The sequence below is a fragment of the Neopsephotus bourkii genome, unplaced genomic scaffold, assembly GCF_033783945.1.
Source record: "Neopsephotus bourkii isolate Nb327-2 ecotype Australia unplaced genomic scaffold, CSIRO-AGI_Nbou_v1 NB_1250, whole genome shotgun sequence".
NCBI lineage: Eukaryota > Metazoa > Chordata > Aves > Psittaciformes > Psittacidae > Neopsephotus > Neopsephotus bourkii.
The window spans coordinates 1,368,800-1,385,493 of NW_026901735.1; the positions used below are offsets into that span (position 1 = coordinate 1,368,800).

At 42.2% G+C, this 16,694-nt stretch overlaps 1 long non-coding RNA gene across 1 annotated transcript; it reads right to left on the bottom strand.

Annotated features, from left to right (window-relative positions):
• Positions 1-656: 656 nt before the first annotated feature.
• Positions 657-14,032, bottom strand: LOC133218483 (uncharacterized). The gene is made up of 3 exons (XR_009727175.1): positions 13,894-14,032; positions 1,660-1,756; positions 657-960 (listed from the first exon to the last, which is right to left on the bottom strand). It is a non-coding gene; the product is annotated as an uncharacterized LOC133218483 (long non-coding RNA).
• Between the last annotated feature and the right edge of the window lie 2,662 nt (positions 14,033-16,694).

Below are 16,694 nucleotides of genomic sequence, written 5' to 3' on the forward strand. Positions count from 1 at the left end.
AAATTGAAACTTGCCTATCATCAATGGCAGATCAGATTTTAGGGCTTTTATAATGGTCACGGTACTGAAGGCTTGTTGATAGAGTAGATGTGGCTTATAATGGAGGCAGCAGCCTTCATTGCGGCTTATCTAGACATGGTTGGCAGGATATAATAAGCTAAACGAGGTTGAAATGACAAAAATGTCTCGAGGCTTATGAAAACCTGGAACACTATTTAAAGGAAAACCTGGCAGTTTAGACACAATTGACACACACTTAACTCCCCTTTCAGGTGGATGAAATAATTCTGGGCCAGAAGCATTCACCTGCAGGGCTGAAACTCATGGACCTTCCACCACGGGTGAGCTTAAAGGCAGCTCTCTGGGTTGAGAAAATGAATTTGTTTCTCCCTGATATGAATAAATCAATTTTGTTTTCTTCCCTTCCTGCCTCTCAATACAATTTCAATCAGCCGTTGAAGCACTTAAGACAGAAAATTCAGAAGTGAAAAACTTAAAAGTAAAATAAAGATTTCTTAAAATGCCTGGGAAATAGAAGCAAATATGAAAGTTTCATGAAGGTCATACAATCGGGTCTAAGTCATCCTCTACTACAGTAAGTAGAAGGCACTCAATAAAATGAAAGGCAACTGCTTTAGAAAACACTGAAGGAGAAGTTCTTTTTGACAGTGTATTTATTATTAGCCTGAGGATTTTATGCTGCAGAGTAGCAAAGAGGTCAGCAGCTTAGCTGCCTTCCAAAAAGCCTGAAAAAAACCCAGTAGTGTACTGCAAGCCAAAACACCTAAAGGGGGTTTTGTGTGTGCACACATGCATATGCAGCCAGTATAACAGGTAGAACAGCAGAAAGCAAGCTTTATAGAATAAGGGCCATAAACTCTGTGCAGGCACATTTTTCTATAGATTACCCTGCTGTAAAGTTTCTTGAACCATCTTCCGATATGGCTGGAATGGGCCTTGCTGAAAGAGAGGATAACGAATTAGAAAATCCATAGGTCTATCTGATATGGAGCTTCCAATCTTTCTGTATCCTCTGCTGCCCAATTTCCTTTCTTTGAGATAGTTTTCCTTATTATTGCAATTCCTTTGAAGAACATTGACCTTGAAATGGATGCAACAGTGATGGGGCAATATTTTTCACTCCTGTCCCAGTTTGGCAACTTGGATGATGAGGTCTCCAACAAGCAAGCTCTGTCTTTGGTGATTTATTTTTGTTTGCTTCTCTAACAACCTAAGGTTCTAATAAAAAGACCAATAGCTCTTCAAACATTTATCTTTCTGTATGACATCTTCCAAACTAAGCCTTTCCTGAACGTGAGTTCATTTGAAAAGGTAGAAAAGGAAAAGTACCCTGGAATTTTCAATCCATTTTTCTTAAATGAAAAAGGTGGTTAAAAACACAAACTTTTCTTTTTAAAAAGAAAGTATTTTTGGTGATTAAAGAAAAATTGAGGGAGAAACTGAGTAGAACTCATTGCTGTAATGTAATTGTGGTCAAAGGCTCAGCCAGCTTCAAAGGAGGACTTGGCTTTATAAAAGAAACAACATTTAGTTACAATAGCTAATGATAAAGAGAAGTATAATGGGAAGGAAAGACAACTTATTTCATAGGAGGACTTGACAATGCATTCAGGACAAGACCCAATTAGGACAGATTACCTTATTTCTTTCTTTTTACGAAGTGTTCTGCACAATCACTTCAGGCATGTTTTCCTGTCCAGTGTTATGAGAAGAGCTAAGATCTGGAAGTTTATTCCTGTGAAAGTAACAGAGAAAATACACTATTAAACATGGAAAAGTATCTGACCATCCTGATAATGGCGGATGTTGATGGTGTTCTGTACCAGGCACATATTCTATTATGTTACTTGCTTTTGTATTTTTGTTGGGACAGAAAATTAAGTACTTTTTGCATGAGAGTGCTGAGAAAAAAGAAAGTGAAAAATAGATTTGATTTTCTCTGCAAACTTGAACAGTTTTTAAATGTAGGTCTTTCCAAAAATAAAAAGTATTATAAAGAAAGCAATTTTTGGTGAAGAATAAATCAATGTGAGTTTTTCCTGGCACACTCCAGTAGAGTGGCTGATGTGCCCCATCCATGCCAGACATTCAATGCAAGATACCAACTAGCCTACAGGAAACCACTTCAAATCCCAACATGATGGACACGGGGTTCCCAGCAATGCCACAGTCTCACTCCACCCAAACACTTCTGCAGCTCTTCAGGACTTGCTAGGCACAGCTAAAGGTGAATAAGGAGTTTCCATGGTAAGGGCACATGGGAGAGAAATTGAGGATGGGACACCCCAGCCCCACAGAATTTAATATAACCAGAAAATCCACAAGGCAATCTTGTGCTTATTTGTTTGGTGTGGTTTGTTGTGGCTTTCTCCCCACTCCCTTCTTTCATCGCTCCTGAGTGGCTTGAAACTCAGTATTGTGGGGCTGTATCATTGGCATCCAGGTAATATTAGGATATTCAGAGCAACATCTTGATTCAAAATTAAGTTGGATCCCATCTCTAGGTGCACTCTTCTGCCTGATTTCCCTGCATATCCACCTGCAGCAAAACCAAACCCAGATGAAGAGGAAACCAGCAGTGACAATGCACCTACTCCATGGTTTATTACTTCCACTGAGAATGAGGTGGAGACCAGTTATTCTGCACATGCCCCAGAGATGCTCCACCACCTTTGTATACATGGCATAAGGGCAACTGTGAACACCAGGACCTGAACTGCAGGACAAGCGGAAGCAATCAGGGCGATGCACTACATCTGGGGAGGGCAGAATGCAAGATCCTTTAAAACTGTTAGGAGATAACTACAAACATAACCACAACATGGTAAACTTAGATTCTGAAGGGTGACTATTCCTGTGGATGTTTCCCGCTACTAAAAAACACACCCAAACCCCCTAATTTTATATAATATGGTGCCAATAGAGACAACCTATTTCTCACTAAGAGTAAATTCAGCAGACTGAGCTGTCCAAAACACCAATCTTCAGTGCTACAGAAGTAGGACATCTCTAAAATAAGCCTTCTTGCAAGGAACATTAAATAAATAAATAAATAAGTAGAATCTCAGAGTCACATTTTCAATAAAAGCTTACCAAAAGAAAGAAATAAGCCCTCGGAGACTTAAACCTTCTGGTTTAAAGCTTATACGGAGGCCTTTCTTATTAAAGTTATGGTGTTTTCCAAGGAATGCCGTGGAGAAAAAAAGGAGTATCACTGTAAAGAGAATTTTATTAGTTCATTTATATAATTACAAGTTTAAGCCATGAGGATCAGCCATGTTCTGGCTAGAAAGGTCAAATGTGAAGGTCCTGAGTATTCAGATTTTAGGAATTAGGCCGAAAGAAAGTTTTAAGATTAGAGGGTATTTTGACTGAACCTTTAGTTTAAAGTCTCTCTCAAGTAAACCTAAGTGAATTACGTATAATTTTTCATGACTGATTAGAGGGTACATTTGACAATCAGTTGCAACTTACATTCTGCTACCTGCCAGCTGGAGCATTGATGAGCCTTTTTATAACTTCATTAAAGCTACCTTGTGGAGACATTTAATCCTATAACGTCTTATAATACAGATGCACAAGTAAAACAATACCAGCTGCTGGCTTCTGGTCTTGTCATGTTGCTTTACCCCTTTACTTCTCCCCATACCATAAAGCACAACCCGAGTGCACAGAGACCATCTTGAAGGATACTAGCAGCAGGAACAAGCTGATTAGCTGATTCTTTTCTCCCTGACATCCAAGATCCAGTGCCCCTGAAGGAGCAGTAGGGCGTCATAGGGCCAGATCTTACTGAGGGACCCTCCTGAGCAAAAAGGTCATCTGATAATGTAGATGGTATTGTGGGTTTAGGGTTTTTTTGTGAACAGGCAAATTGACATGGACAGAATCCACCTATCTAACTGCTTGAAGTGATTCTCTTTCTCAAAGAGGAATTCTGGGAAGGTCTGGCACAGGGCTGTCCTCTTCAGCTCAATAGCAGAACAACCCTTGTCTAAATTAAGAATTTGGATTTTGGGTGATAAAATGGCTTAATGTGATCTTTGTCATCGGCTCTACAGCAAAACAATGGCAGACATAAAAGCATCATAACCAAGCAAGATGATGCAGCTCATCAACATGCAGAACTTCTTACCATGCGGCACACTTGCAAGTGCATCACATTTCAATGGTACCATTTATCTTTATACCCTTTTCTTGCTAGACCGTATTTAATTCCTTTCTTTGTCTGACCTCCAACTCCTCTGCCACAAAATAAGCAGCAGCAATGAGAAAGAGAGCAGAGAGAAGTTAGCAATTTATACCACAGACTTTGTGACTAACTGCTGAGTAGCATCTCTTCAGAATTAACATAATCTCTGAAAGGTTCCCATATGTTGGAAGCTGTGTGCATGTATGCTAATCAGCTTCAAATTATAATCAAGGTATTATAACACAACTTTGCTAAGGCAATGGCTGAGAAGATCAGCAAATTTTCCTCGGTGAGAAGAAAACGGAGCTTTGAAGGGGAAAATCTGATTCCTATCAGCTTCTGGCTTATCAGTGCACAGCCTGGGGAGGGAAAGAGACCTTGCAGGGGGACCACCCTCATGTCCAAGGAGTGTGGTAGCTAGGCCGTGTCTCTCCTGTTTCTCTCCAATAACAATGCAAAGAATTACCTGCAATGCAGACTAGATGTTGTCTAGATTAAGCCTCTTTGCCATGACTGGTGAGAGGATTGCATTGAACCATACAAGTAGCCTTAGAGAGCAGCAAGGTGCTGAGTGATTCAGCTCTTCTGCACAACAACAGCAGATCAGTGGGCTTCAGTCCTAACAGGGACAACAACATACAGATACAACAACACAGATACAAGTGCATGCATGTTGGCTGGGCTCTGTTTGCAACAGCAGCTGTACACAGCCTCTCTCACACGTGCATGCCTTACATGACACAAACAGAGTTAATGATGATAATTTAAACCTCACATTGGTTCTCTCCATTTGCTCCCTTTCTTTGATATACAGCCTGGAGGCCTCTGCATAGGAAAGAGCAGGTGTGCAAGTTGCTAATAAGATATTCATTAAGACCAGATTTTGATAGAGATGACAAGCCAAATCACCCCTACACTTCTGTTTCTCAGCATCCAGCTTTAAGAATCACTTTATTTACAGCTAGGAAAATTACCTGCAGCAGTATTGCTGGAGAATGAAAGCCTACAGTAACATTTAGTTTCCATTTCAGCTACTCTACACTGAATATTCCCTTTGGAAATTCAGAGAGCAGCTACATTGCCTGGTACATGTGTTATATAGAGACAATCAGAATGAGATATTTGGGCATTGACCTGCCTGATTATTTTGGGGCATTCTCTCCTTCCCACCCCGAACATACATTTGTGAAGCATGAAATGCATTCGCCCTTCCTGACTCAGTTCTATTCATTTTCAATCCTGACAGAACACTTGAGGTTGGCAAGTGAACTGTGCTAGGCTGGGTCATGTTTTCAAATGAAGACAAAAAACCCACAACCCTGGAGTAGATTGATATAATTTTGGTCTCATAGCTGACAATCATTTTTCATCATTGTTTCGAGCATGAAAGATTTAGCAATGGCTGCATAAAACTTCAGTGGCACAAACCTTTGATGTTCTGTCAAGCAGCTTTGCTTTTCTCCCCATCACACACACTGCAACCACAAATTACTCCCTGGCAATCCTGGTGAGGATTATGAAGATTATTAAATAGAAAGCTGAGGTTTAAGGAGTTATTAAAAGTACTTTTGCATTTCAACAGCGAACAAGCAATTGTGTCCTTTACAAAAAGCCCGATTCTCTTATTTTAATGTGCTGCTGATTTTTCTCTCTCTCAACTAGTCTTTTTGGAAGGCATTTTCACCTCAAATTCCAAGCAATCGAACTTTCATGAGCATTGCCTACTAAGAGAAAGCACCAAAACAAACAAACCAGGAGCATTAGCAACCCGCTTCTGAGCTGCAAACACAGGCACCAAAGCCGAGCAAAGCTTGTCTGAAAGGCCACTTCTGCTACTTGGAGTGTGAACCCTGCAAGAGAAAGCTACATGGCAGTATGGAATTAAAACATAGAATTCTGTTTTATTTTAAACTGCCTTCATAAATGGAGGTACCATCTATTTCACTATTAATAAAAGAAAGCAAAGCCAAGTACTCTGAATTCAGGACTATTTCTGCCCTGGCTTAAGGTCAATGGGGCTGTCCAGAGGTTCACTTCATGACTACAAGTGATATCATCCAAACAGGCTTTAGCTGCAAGATGGAGATAAAACTTCTCTAAGCAATTGATCTGCCCAAGGTTACAGAAGGTGGGGAGGTTAAAGAGTATCAGCATCTTCCTGAGAGCCTTGGAAATTAATACTAAAGATCATTATTAAGATCTTTAAATATGAGAATGATGCCTAGGCTCTATTGCAAACATTTTATTGGAACTGCCTTTCTGAATGAGCTCTAAGGCTATCTAGGAGGAGCACAGTTTAATGAAGGGATGGGAAGGAAGTAACAGTAGTAATAAGTCAATGAAATAGGTTTAGCTGTCTGTAGACAGATGAGGGTTTTATGCATATAATCACGTGCGGGCAGATAGGTGTTCAGATCCCCAAAAGCTGGGTTTATCTTTGATAGGACTAGGTAATTCACTCCAAATGCCTAAAATTTCATTGCTTTCAGGATTTAAAGTGACCTCCTCAGAGGCAGTGATGGAAGATCAAATCTAACACGCTTTCCCAGTCTTACATCTTAGGAGTCAATGAGATCATACCCACACAATTTATGGGATAACTTCTTGGTGTTCTTCCACTTCTTCCTCAGCATTCAATTATCAAATACCCAAATGAACTCCACAGGATAAAGCTACAACTCCAAAATGATTCACTGAAAAGAGCTGTTGAATAGCATTCGACATGCACACACACAAAACTATTTGTAGATAATCCCCAATCAGCAAAATTGATTGAGTAAATGATACATGATCAATTATTCACCCATCCCTCACCACACGGGTTTCTCCCTCTCCCCTTTGACAAGTTCCTAAAATGATCAAATTGCTGCTCACAGCCCAACAGTTTATCCAGCCTCTTGCCTTTATGTCTCCTTTCCAGTTTGCTCCCTCTGGCCCTTTAGTAAGCAAAGCCTTCTGGTTCGGTAATTTGGCAAACCGGTGAAATTTTTACTTGCAATTATATAAGTGCTGCAAGGCATTCCAGTCAGCAGGAATGCCATCTAGGAGATTCACAGCTGTAAGAATACATAAACAGCCGTCGTTCCCTACCACAGGGCTTTCATTGGGTATGCAGTCTGTAGGTCGGAACACTTTGATTTATTGGAGTGAGAGGCAATGTGAAAACACTGTCAGGCTTCTGGAGCTACTGAGATATTAGACTGCTCCATTCACGTACATGAGAAGGACAGGAATCTGGTAGGATATAAATTAGAAGATCCTGGAGGTGTGGGGTGGGAGGAGGAATGATGTGGGCAAACTTCGCTTGTGATTAGCTCTAAATCCTGAGAAACATTAAACAAATTCTGGCTGTTTCCTGACTTACACCTTCCCTTTCCCACTGTTCCTGTATTTGTAATCTTTCAGCAGAAGTGCAGACCCATGTTCCCCCCCAGCTCCTGGCTTACAGCCACTTGGGCCAGCAGGACCTGCCTGCTCTGTTGAGACCTTTTCGCCACATCTTTAGACACCACTAATTAAGATCTTCAACCTGATGCATTTCTAATTCTGCTGCTAAGGCCTTACTTACAGAAGATGCTGCTTTGGCTAACAAGGCCTTCCACCCAGCTGTGGCTCTGTACTGCTCTCCTTTCTTCCCCTCACAGCTACTGTAATCTCACTTTCTGAGGAATCTCTTTTAGGCAAGAGAAATGAGCTCTTTCCCCACACATTCTGCACAGTCGCTCATTTATACTATTCATGTAGTGGCTCTCTTAACTATTAAAGGGTAAATTGCAGCTACACAATTCGTGCTGCACAGATTTCTTAACCTGAATTAGCCTTCTGTCACTAGTGACGATCTGTATTAAATCCCCTGGGCTTTGTAGACAGTTTTCAGTCCTGAACTAGCCTAACTTACTTCATATCTGATACCCTGTGTCTGGAGGATAAGATTCTGTATATTATACATCCTCCTCAATTCTAATCCTGTTTGCAGGTGATCTTCCTCTGCACTGACTCACTGCAATCAGCCGGAGAAGAGCCAGCCCTCGGTTTTGCTCACATCCTGCACAGAAACATGGAACCACTGACGTTACCCTGCTTTCCTATCCCCATCCTGCAGGCCTTACACAGCCAGATATGACATTTCCTTTCAGCTTCCCAAATTCAATGTTGAATCCAGCTGGTCCTCTTGCAGTAGCACCAGAGGAGTCAAACCAAAATCAGAGCGTAGAGCCAGGATGCTCTACTACAATGACTGCTTACATAAGCTGATATAGCAAGGCAGGCTGTAAGAACATAAAAATCCGTATCAGTAAAACATATCTTTACCTCATTTCCTTCTGACTTGTTTTAGAGGTTTCTCCAGCAAACATTATGAGCTAGTTAATCCTTGTTTATTCCAGCTATAGAATATTGTCAGAGCATTTTTCTTACTCTCGGGGTGTTTTTTTTTGCACGAGTATCACTGTTCCTAGCTTCTAGCTCCTCAGACAAAAGGATCTTTTCAACAGAGTACATTGCACTAGACCTCCTTACTGCAGATTTGTCCTTTTAAAGTCCTTTTAGGGCTCACTCCTGGGTTGATGAGGGAAGAGAAAGCAGGTGAGCCTGCAACTTTGGGATGGGCAATGGACTGCAGCCCTGAACTAGTCATTTTGCAGCTAAACCCTCTGTAAGGCAACTCGCTTCCATGTGGTGAACAGGCTTATTTATTCTTCTCACATCTCATACCTAATGTTTTCAATGTATCCTAAATAGAAAAGCAACCAGCTTCTGTCCTTGGACAGCAGCCCAGTTCTCCTTGCCTCCACCAGCATGCATGGACTATCCACGTAAAGAATTCACATCAGTATTTACACTACATGCTAGTCATTAAAACAGCCACCAGGTCCTGTTTCATGACCAAAGATATAAATTGCAGGTCATTACATAAACCAGCTTTATACTGCATTTGCAGAGGCCGTTAACTCAGCCACAGCCTTCTGCTCACCCTTCAGAGGAGGAACAAGGATGAAATGCTGAAACACCAACACCTTACCCTCTGCTCCTGCAGAGATGCTGGTATGAACCTGCAGAAGCATTGCACATGTCACTCCCTGCCTGGTCCCCAGTGGGAACTTGACCTAAATTCTGTAGCACACCAGGAAAACCAATTTGAGATCTTGCAGCTAACACGAAAAGCTGAGGCAGTGCCTTCTTGTCAGTAAGACTATGTAGCAGTCATATCCAGGACTGCCTCAGATGTCCCGTGCCTCATTTCCCTATCTCTAAAATAGGGCTAATTCTTCTCCCTCACACACAGGTGATAATAAGAAAGATCTCAAAGATTACATATTGTCCATAAAAACATGACCAGTTCAATTTGGTATAAATTGGCTGCAACTTTAAAGTTTCAAGAGCAATTCAATTCACAGTTTTTTAGTGCTGTTTCAAAACACTACTGTCTGTTCTGCTACTGCAGTTTGCTTTGCAAATCCACAGCTGTCAAATACAAGTCATTAGGGAAAGGGGGAAGAAGGTGGAGGTTTTTGTAAGGAATGATCAGGGGCAAATTAATTCATGTTGGCTATGAATTTTGCATCAGTAGCTTTCAGTGCAAATCCAATCATAGTAAACAGTTTGTATTCCTCCTTTAGGTGTTGTTTTGAGCTACCTTCAGATGCACATTGACCTCCCTGCATCGTTTTATAGGCTGTTCACACTGCAGAGATGTTCTTTGCAGCTGATACCCCATGGCTGGTATCTTCAGGCTAAAAGCTGACACGGCACAGAGCTCTAGTAGCTAAGAGGAGCTGTGCTGACTGATTGCTGAGGGTCTGATTTGTAAATAAAGACTACAAAACTTGCCTCCTGAAAACAGTTCTGGGATGAAGGTGTAGCCTGCTATGAACTCCACGGCTCTAGACTTTCAGACAACAGCTTTTAATGTTTTCTGGGCAGGGAAACATCTGGGAAGAGGTATACGTTTCATCGCATAACCAGTCACAACTCACTGCCTACAGAGTTGGGCCACCCAACAGGATCATAGAGTGATCCTATACATGAAATCAGTAAAATATTCCAAGCTGAAATGAAAAGAGATTATTTCTATGTAATTTAGTTAATCCAGTTACAGGCTGTCTTTGAGGGATTTTCCCAGACACCAGTCCTCACTGAAACCATCCTCACCTGCTGCCACCAAGAAGCAATTGATGAGAGCCCTTAGCCTTGTAGTAACCGGTTTAAAAGATGGAAAAACCCCAAAGGAAAGGCATAATAGAGGCGCTCCTGATGACACTCACTCTTCAGGGCTGCATTGTCCATTGATAACAGCCAATAAAAAATTCCTTCCAGGAATTCTTTAAGCAAATTTCCACTGTCCCTCAATAGTGCTGGTTGGTGTCATCTGAAGAACTCTTCTTGCCAGAGCTTTAAACAATGCAGATGTCACTTCAGCTCAGATTTGACACTTTTCCTCAGGATTAAATAGGCCACTCGCAGACAGACAACTCACTAACTTCAAAGCATCCTGTCTTAGCTAACAAGAAACAAATTGCTTCCCCAGTGACTCCTCTCAAGGGAGTAACGCAGGATAAACCTGTGATATTTGCATTAACTCATCTTTAAACATAAAGCGGAATAGATTTTGTTTCTTTAATATATTTCCACATTATTTAAATGGATTTGTTTCAAAAGCCAGTAACATGTTTGCTTTGGGGATACTTTGCATTTTTATTTACCTGTTGGCTGGCAGTTCATTTTATGGGAAGATCTGTTGGAACTAAAGTAGTTGAGGATTACACAGATTTTAGAAAGCATTTACATCAGAGGCCACTTTCATCCCGATTTTCAGTAACGCCACTTTTCTCAGTTTAGTGACATTTAAGGCTATTGAAATCTTTCAGAGACAGAGCACACCAGCGATCTCAGCTGCCTGAGGAAAGCAGGGGGTTCACTGAGCTTGTCCTGATACCTGCTGCCTACAGAGCAGTGTTGATGAGCAGATATCAAAGCACTTTGCAGAGGCGCTTGATTTTATCCTCCCATTTTTGCAGCAGGAGAAATGGAGATACGGAGGAGAGAAGGGAAAAGTACTGTTTGAAGGGGAACAGAAGAATGGTATTTGTTTTTCCTTTTTACTCACTAAACACCATAGATTGATTACAAGGTGCTTGCTCACTGTCCTCTCCAGTCAAATCAAAGTACTTTGAGACCATTTTTAAGGTATTTGTGTGTTACCTGGCCTTGTTTCAGGACTCACTGTCCAGTTCCCTACAGTTCTCTGCTGCTGGAGGAACTCTGTAGCAGATCAGATATAAAAGGAGACTACGCATCACCCCAGTGCACAGTCAGCATCTTTTAGTTTAGCCTGACAGTAAAAATGGACTTCAGTAAAATGCTGCCAACAGAAGGACCAAGAACAACTCAATTCTGGATGGAAAAGTGTATGTATGCGCAGATCTGTAAGACTGTAAGTTCAGACATACATCAAAGCAAAGAAAAACCTTTCTGGGGCTCAGCCACCAGCTCCTCTTCATCCCAAAGAGCTTCCAGGCTCCAGGCACACACGGGACTGCTGCCCTGAGAAAACAGAGCTGTTGTGCTGTTTTCATTGCTGATCTAATCCAGAGCAGCAATACCCGGTGTCACACAGAGTCAGCAATGACGCCCCATTGCCTGAACAGCTGCATCACTCCAAGCCTTTGTTTTATCGTCTGATTAGCTGCAAGAAATCAGCTGTGACACAGAAATCAGACTGATTCTGATGTAATTCACATTGCATTGTTTGGGAACAGTATTTGTGCAAAGATTCTCTTAAGGCAGACATGAGGTTCTGTATTTTTTAATGAAGTTCACAGCTGACTGCTATGAAGTGCTGGGGAAGGGGAATCAGCACCTTGATCACTAGGTAAATACTTTTGGGTTCACTGTTTTTTGGATTTACTGTTTAGCTACTCCAATTCCATCATGTGCAAATGTGTCCTATATTAACAGGAGAAGAGTGATCTGTGGGCAGTGAATGGGAAACAGGACATCAATTTAAAGGGGCCATTTGGGGTTAGCACAAAATGACAGAGCAGCAGGAAGCGGTTAAAAGCTTCCCCCTCAGCAATCAAAGCCCTGCAATTTGAAGTCTTTTCCTCCGATCAAGCAGTATTATTGATGAGAAACCAGTTCTGATAATGACCTTTGAAAGATCTCGTTCTGGCCTTCTGGGGTCGCTCCTTTCTCTATGGTGTCCTAACAGGAGCCCAGCAAAAGCACATAATCTACACAATCAGTTGAGCAGCATGACAACAGCAGAAATCAAGGGAGGGAGATTTCTTCTTCCTTAACTTGGCTGACTTTTCTTCCTTTGAAGGGTCCTGATCTTATCCTGACTGGGCTGAGAGTACTTTTAATATGCACATCTTCCTCTCTCTTACCTGCCTGTGCCAGCACACTGAAATTATGGATAGCTTATCCTTACTAATTCATCAGTCCTACTGTAATCCAATGCACTAGTTCCTTCCTGTGCTGCCTATTTTTAAATAGCAGTCTGCAAGCCTGCCTCCCAGATCAGCTCACACATCTCATTCCAAGCTCTAGGTCATTTAATTCCACTTTTTTGGCGTTGCTGAAATGAAACCCTCCTTCTTACAAAGGCAGACATGGAGTACTGAATGACAGATTTCCTTGATGGGGAACAGGAGGGGTTTGCTCTCAGCCCTCCTAACGCTGGGAGTCATGCTTCATCACCTGAAAATACCCCTCCAACCAGAGACAACAAGCCTGCCAGTGCAGCCTGCACTGCTGGAAAATGCTAGGAAGGAATCAAAACACCACAGTATCTTTCAGCTGATTATACTGACCATTCCACAACTCACCTTCAGTGCCCCAGTGTTAAGCCTCTGCCTTTCCCCAGTACCCCAGAGCTAGTGATACCCATGATTACTGTTGGGGAGCATTGCTTGTAAAATGGGGAGAAAAGTGACTGCCACTAGCTGGTAGGAACCCCAACTTTTATATATCTCATGTTGCACTTCAATGATTTCTAAAGCTCCCGATACCAGCTCAGAAATGCCATGAAATGCTGACCCAGTATGAACTCACCCTGCCAGTTCATATTTGCTTGGAACATCATCAGGCTTCATGGCAGATCTGGGATCATCCATCTCCCCCCCACAGCTGGCAGAAAGGTGACACAGAAATCACAGAACTTGCAAAGGCCATCCTGTGTGCTCCAGGCTAATTCACCAGAAAGGCATCATGTTGAGCCCCCGCTCAATTCACATTAAGTCTGTATAAGTATTTGGTAAGTGAACACAGCACCCTGCTACTGCCATGCTTGGAAACACAGGGGTGCAGGGAAAGCTTCATCACCCAGCTGCGTCTCAGGACTCCTGTTCTCTGCCATCTTATTACATGCCAACAAAGACAGTGCATGGAGGGATGAAGGACAGTGCTTGATATGACAATTACAGGTTACATTTGAAAACTGTTTCCTTAAGCAGGGTCAGTCAGCCTGCTCACACCCTAGCACTGAGGAGGAAAACCAGCTTATATAGCGCATATATTAAAGAAACTACTATATGAAGCATGGAGGACAAAGGCAAAAATTTGTACAGGCTTTATTCTAAGGCAGCAAAACAACTTCTCCCTTTGTAGGGTTGAGGAAAGTCTCAAGCATAAGCAAATTTAAAACTCCATTTAAATAGTTGTCATGACTGTATTCTTACCTGAAGTCTGTTGATTTGTCTCCCATGATGCCTGAATAGTTCTGAAACCAGTTTACCATCTATTGTCTGTGCCTGATGGGAGCTGTGACTTCTGATTAGATAATTTTCCTCTGTATTCCAGATCTCTGACCTTCATCTCTCTCCCTCACCATCACTTCTCCCTGAGCACTAATGGTGTCTCATGCAAGTACCACTACCAGCATGCCCTGGTGAGAAAGAATAAAAGCAAGAACATGTCACACCTTAGCTTAAGACTGCAACCAAAGGGTAATCTGGAAGTGTCTTTGTATTGCAATACCTCCACACTGGGCATTCTGCAGGATTTAGTATTTCTAAACTAAATACAGTTCCTTGGTTCTTTTGTTCATAAAAAGTCCCTTTACAGAAACAACCCAGATATGCCAAGCTCCATCTCCCTATGAATTCATTTTATTGCATCACAACTTCCTAAGAACAAGGTGTTGGAGAAGAAAGCGGGTATTTGCATGTATGCTTTTAAGGTAGACATTGAGTCCTGTCCCCTGCCACCTCCCCTGAGCCCATTGGGACTGTTGACTTTGTAAAGACAGAAGCATGAATTAGCCTTTGTAGAATCTCAGTTCTTATACCCTAAAAAAGTGAATTAAAGCTCATTTTCCATTTCAAGCACAGTTGGCTGGAGAAAGTGAGGCTAGGGAACACTGAAATACACATATACACAAAAGTGTAAGAATTATCCTGCCCTCTCCTGCCATGCTAGCTCAGCATGCCCAGGAGAGCTTGCAAGCAGCTCACCAAAGCACTGCTAGGATATCCCACCCTCACTCAGCCAGTCCTTTCAATGAGGTGCTCCAAGTCCCCGCAGTTGCAGTACACAGGGACTTAGACCACATGCAAACCTCTGGCCCAGAGCAAGAATAAGCAGCCCAGGTACTGGAAAGCTGGACAGTCTCCCAGAACAATAAAATGCAGAATGGGATGCACAGTTGTGAAAAATCACAATCACATGCCATTTAGCAGCCCAGCTATAACCTTCCATCACTGAGAGCATTGTGGTACAGGATGCCAGTTCTTTGGCTCATGAAATCAGCTTACTCACAACAGCCCTGGGAGCTTCCACTGCTGCCTTCATGCAGTGGTCCCCCACTGCATGTTGATGCCTTCAGATTCTACATGGGGCCTGAACTGTTACACATGATGGTCAGCATGTGGTTGCTATCACATTAAAGCAAGCCAAGGTGTTTCCCCCTCAAGGAAATTGAAACCCTTGCTCTGTACTCAACCACAGCATCACTGCTGACAGTATCTCCCCATGCAAGCTCTTGTTTGCTGTTAGGCTAAAACCAGACATGGCTATTTTTGAAATGGTGATGCTCCCCAAGCAGCACTTAGCATCACTGTGAAGCTTTAAAATGAGATCTAGAAAATTGCATTTGCTAGTATCTGCTGAAATGCAAACCCCATTGGAGCAGGATAGAGGATCCCTGAAGGCCAACTATGTTATCTTTGCCTACAGAAAACAATTAGAAAGCTGATTTTAAAATGCTACAATTAAAGGCTTAATACAAATGCATTTCTGATGCTATCAACAAGCTCGAAGGCTTCAAGAAGCTCTTTCAAAATACCAGTGCCTTCAAGCAAAATAGCTGTGCCTGGTTTTTCTTTGTGCTGAACAGACAATGGACAATTTACACACACTTTCTAATCTTAAAAACACTTTATCCATGCTATGCATTTTATGTGCTATGAATTCCATACACAGACTGTAAAAATCTACATAAAACCTCACACAGATTTACTGTTCTGCCTATAGATTCATGGCTGAAGATAAAGCATAGAAAAGCTTAGGGGAAGGCGTATAAAACCTGATGAGCAGGAGTTTTGTAAGATTTAATAGAAAGGTTTCCACCTGTTTTTAGATAATCAGATTACAGAGGGATTTCAAAATTAATTTCCCTTTCTTGGGCAGTTTTATGTTGTGTTTTGGGAATAATCACACAAATGGAACATTGCAAATGAAAATCCTGGGTTTACCGAGGTCACCAGGGCAACTCCTACTGATTTCAATTGGGCCGGGGCCTCACTTTATGGGGAAGTCTTTGGGAGAAAATAAATCCAGACTTCTGGAAACAGAGCAGCATGCCAAAAGGCTTTTTAATTTTATTTTGAACACGGTCACACTGCCATGTGAGAAAGCAGCTCCTTTCATTGCCTCCAGGAAATCAGCAGGTATTCCTGCTCCCACTGATTGCTTACATGCATGGTGGAATAGGCTGGCTTAAAAGCTACTGCTTTCCAGTGGCCAAATCCTGCTGGTGGGCTAAAGCCCTCATCTTACCCCTGCGCCAGGATCTTCCATGGAATGCAGAGCTTGGGAGGTACAAGAAGACCCCCCCGTTTACAGCAGTCCCAGTCAGCTTCCTTAAGGAGGTACAGACTTGTCCTGGGCTGCAGGGTAAGCAGTTTTGCTTATCAGAGGCCAAGAAATTTTGGGTTCCTGCTCCCAAGAGCTGAGCACTTGCAAGGAGCCTGTTTCAGATGACCCCTTGCCTTGGTGAGAGGCAGTGGATGTCAGCTCCTGAGGATTTTCCAACTACGTGGGACCAGATAGCTCTTCTCCACCAAGCAGGATTTTACCTGTGAGACAAACAACTGAATTCAGCTCTTGGAATCATCTTCCTCCCAAACCCAGAAATATACTATCTCTTTTTCTTTCCACTTCAAACTCCATTTTTTACTGGTGTGAATACACACACGCTTCTCCGCATCACTGAACACAGTGCAAGAGATACAGCTCTACCTAACATCAATTTCCAGAGTGT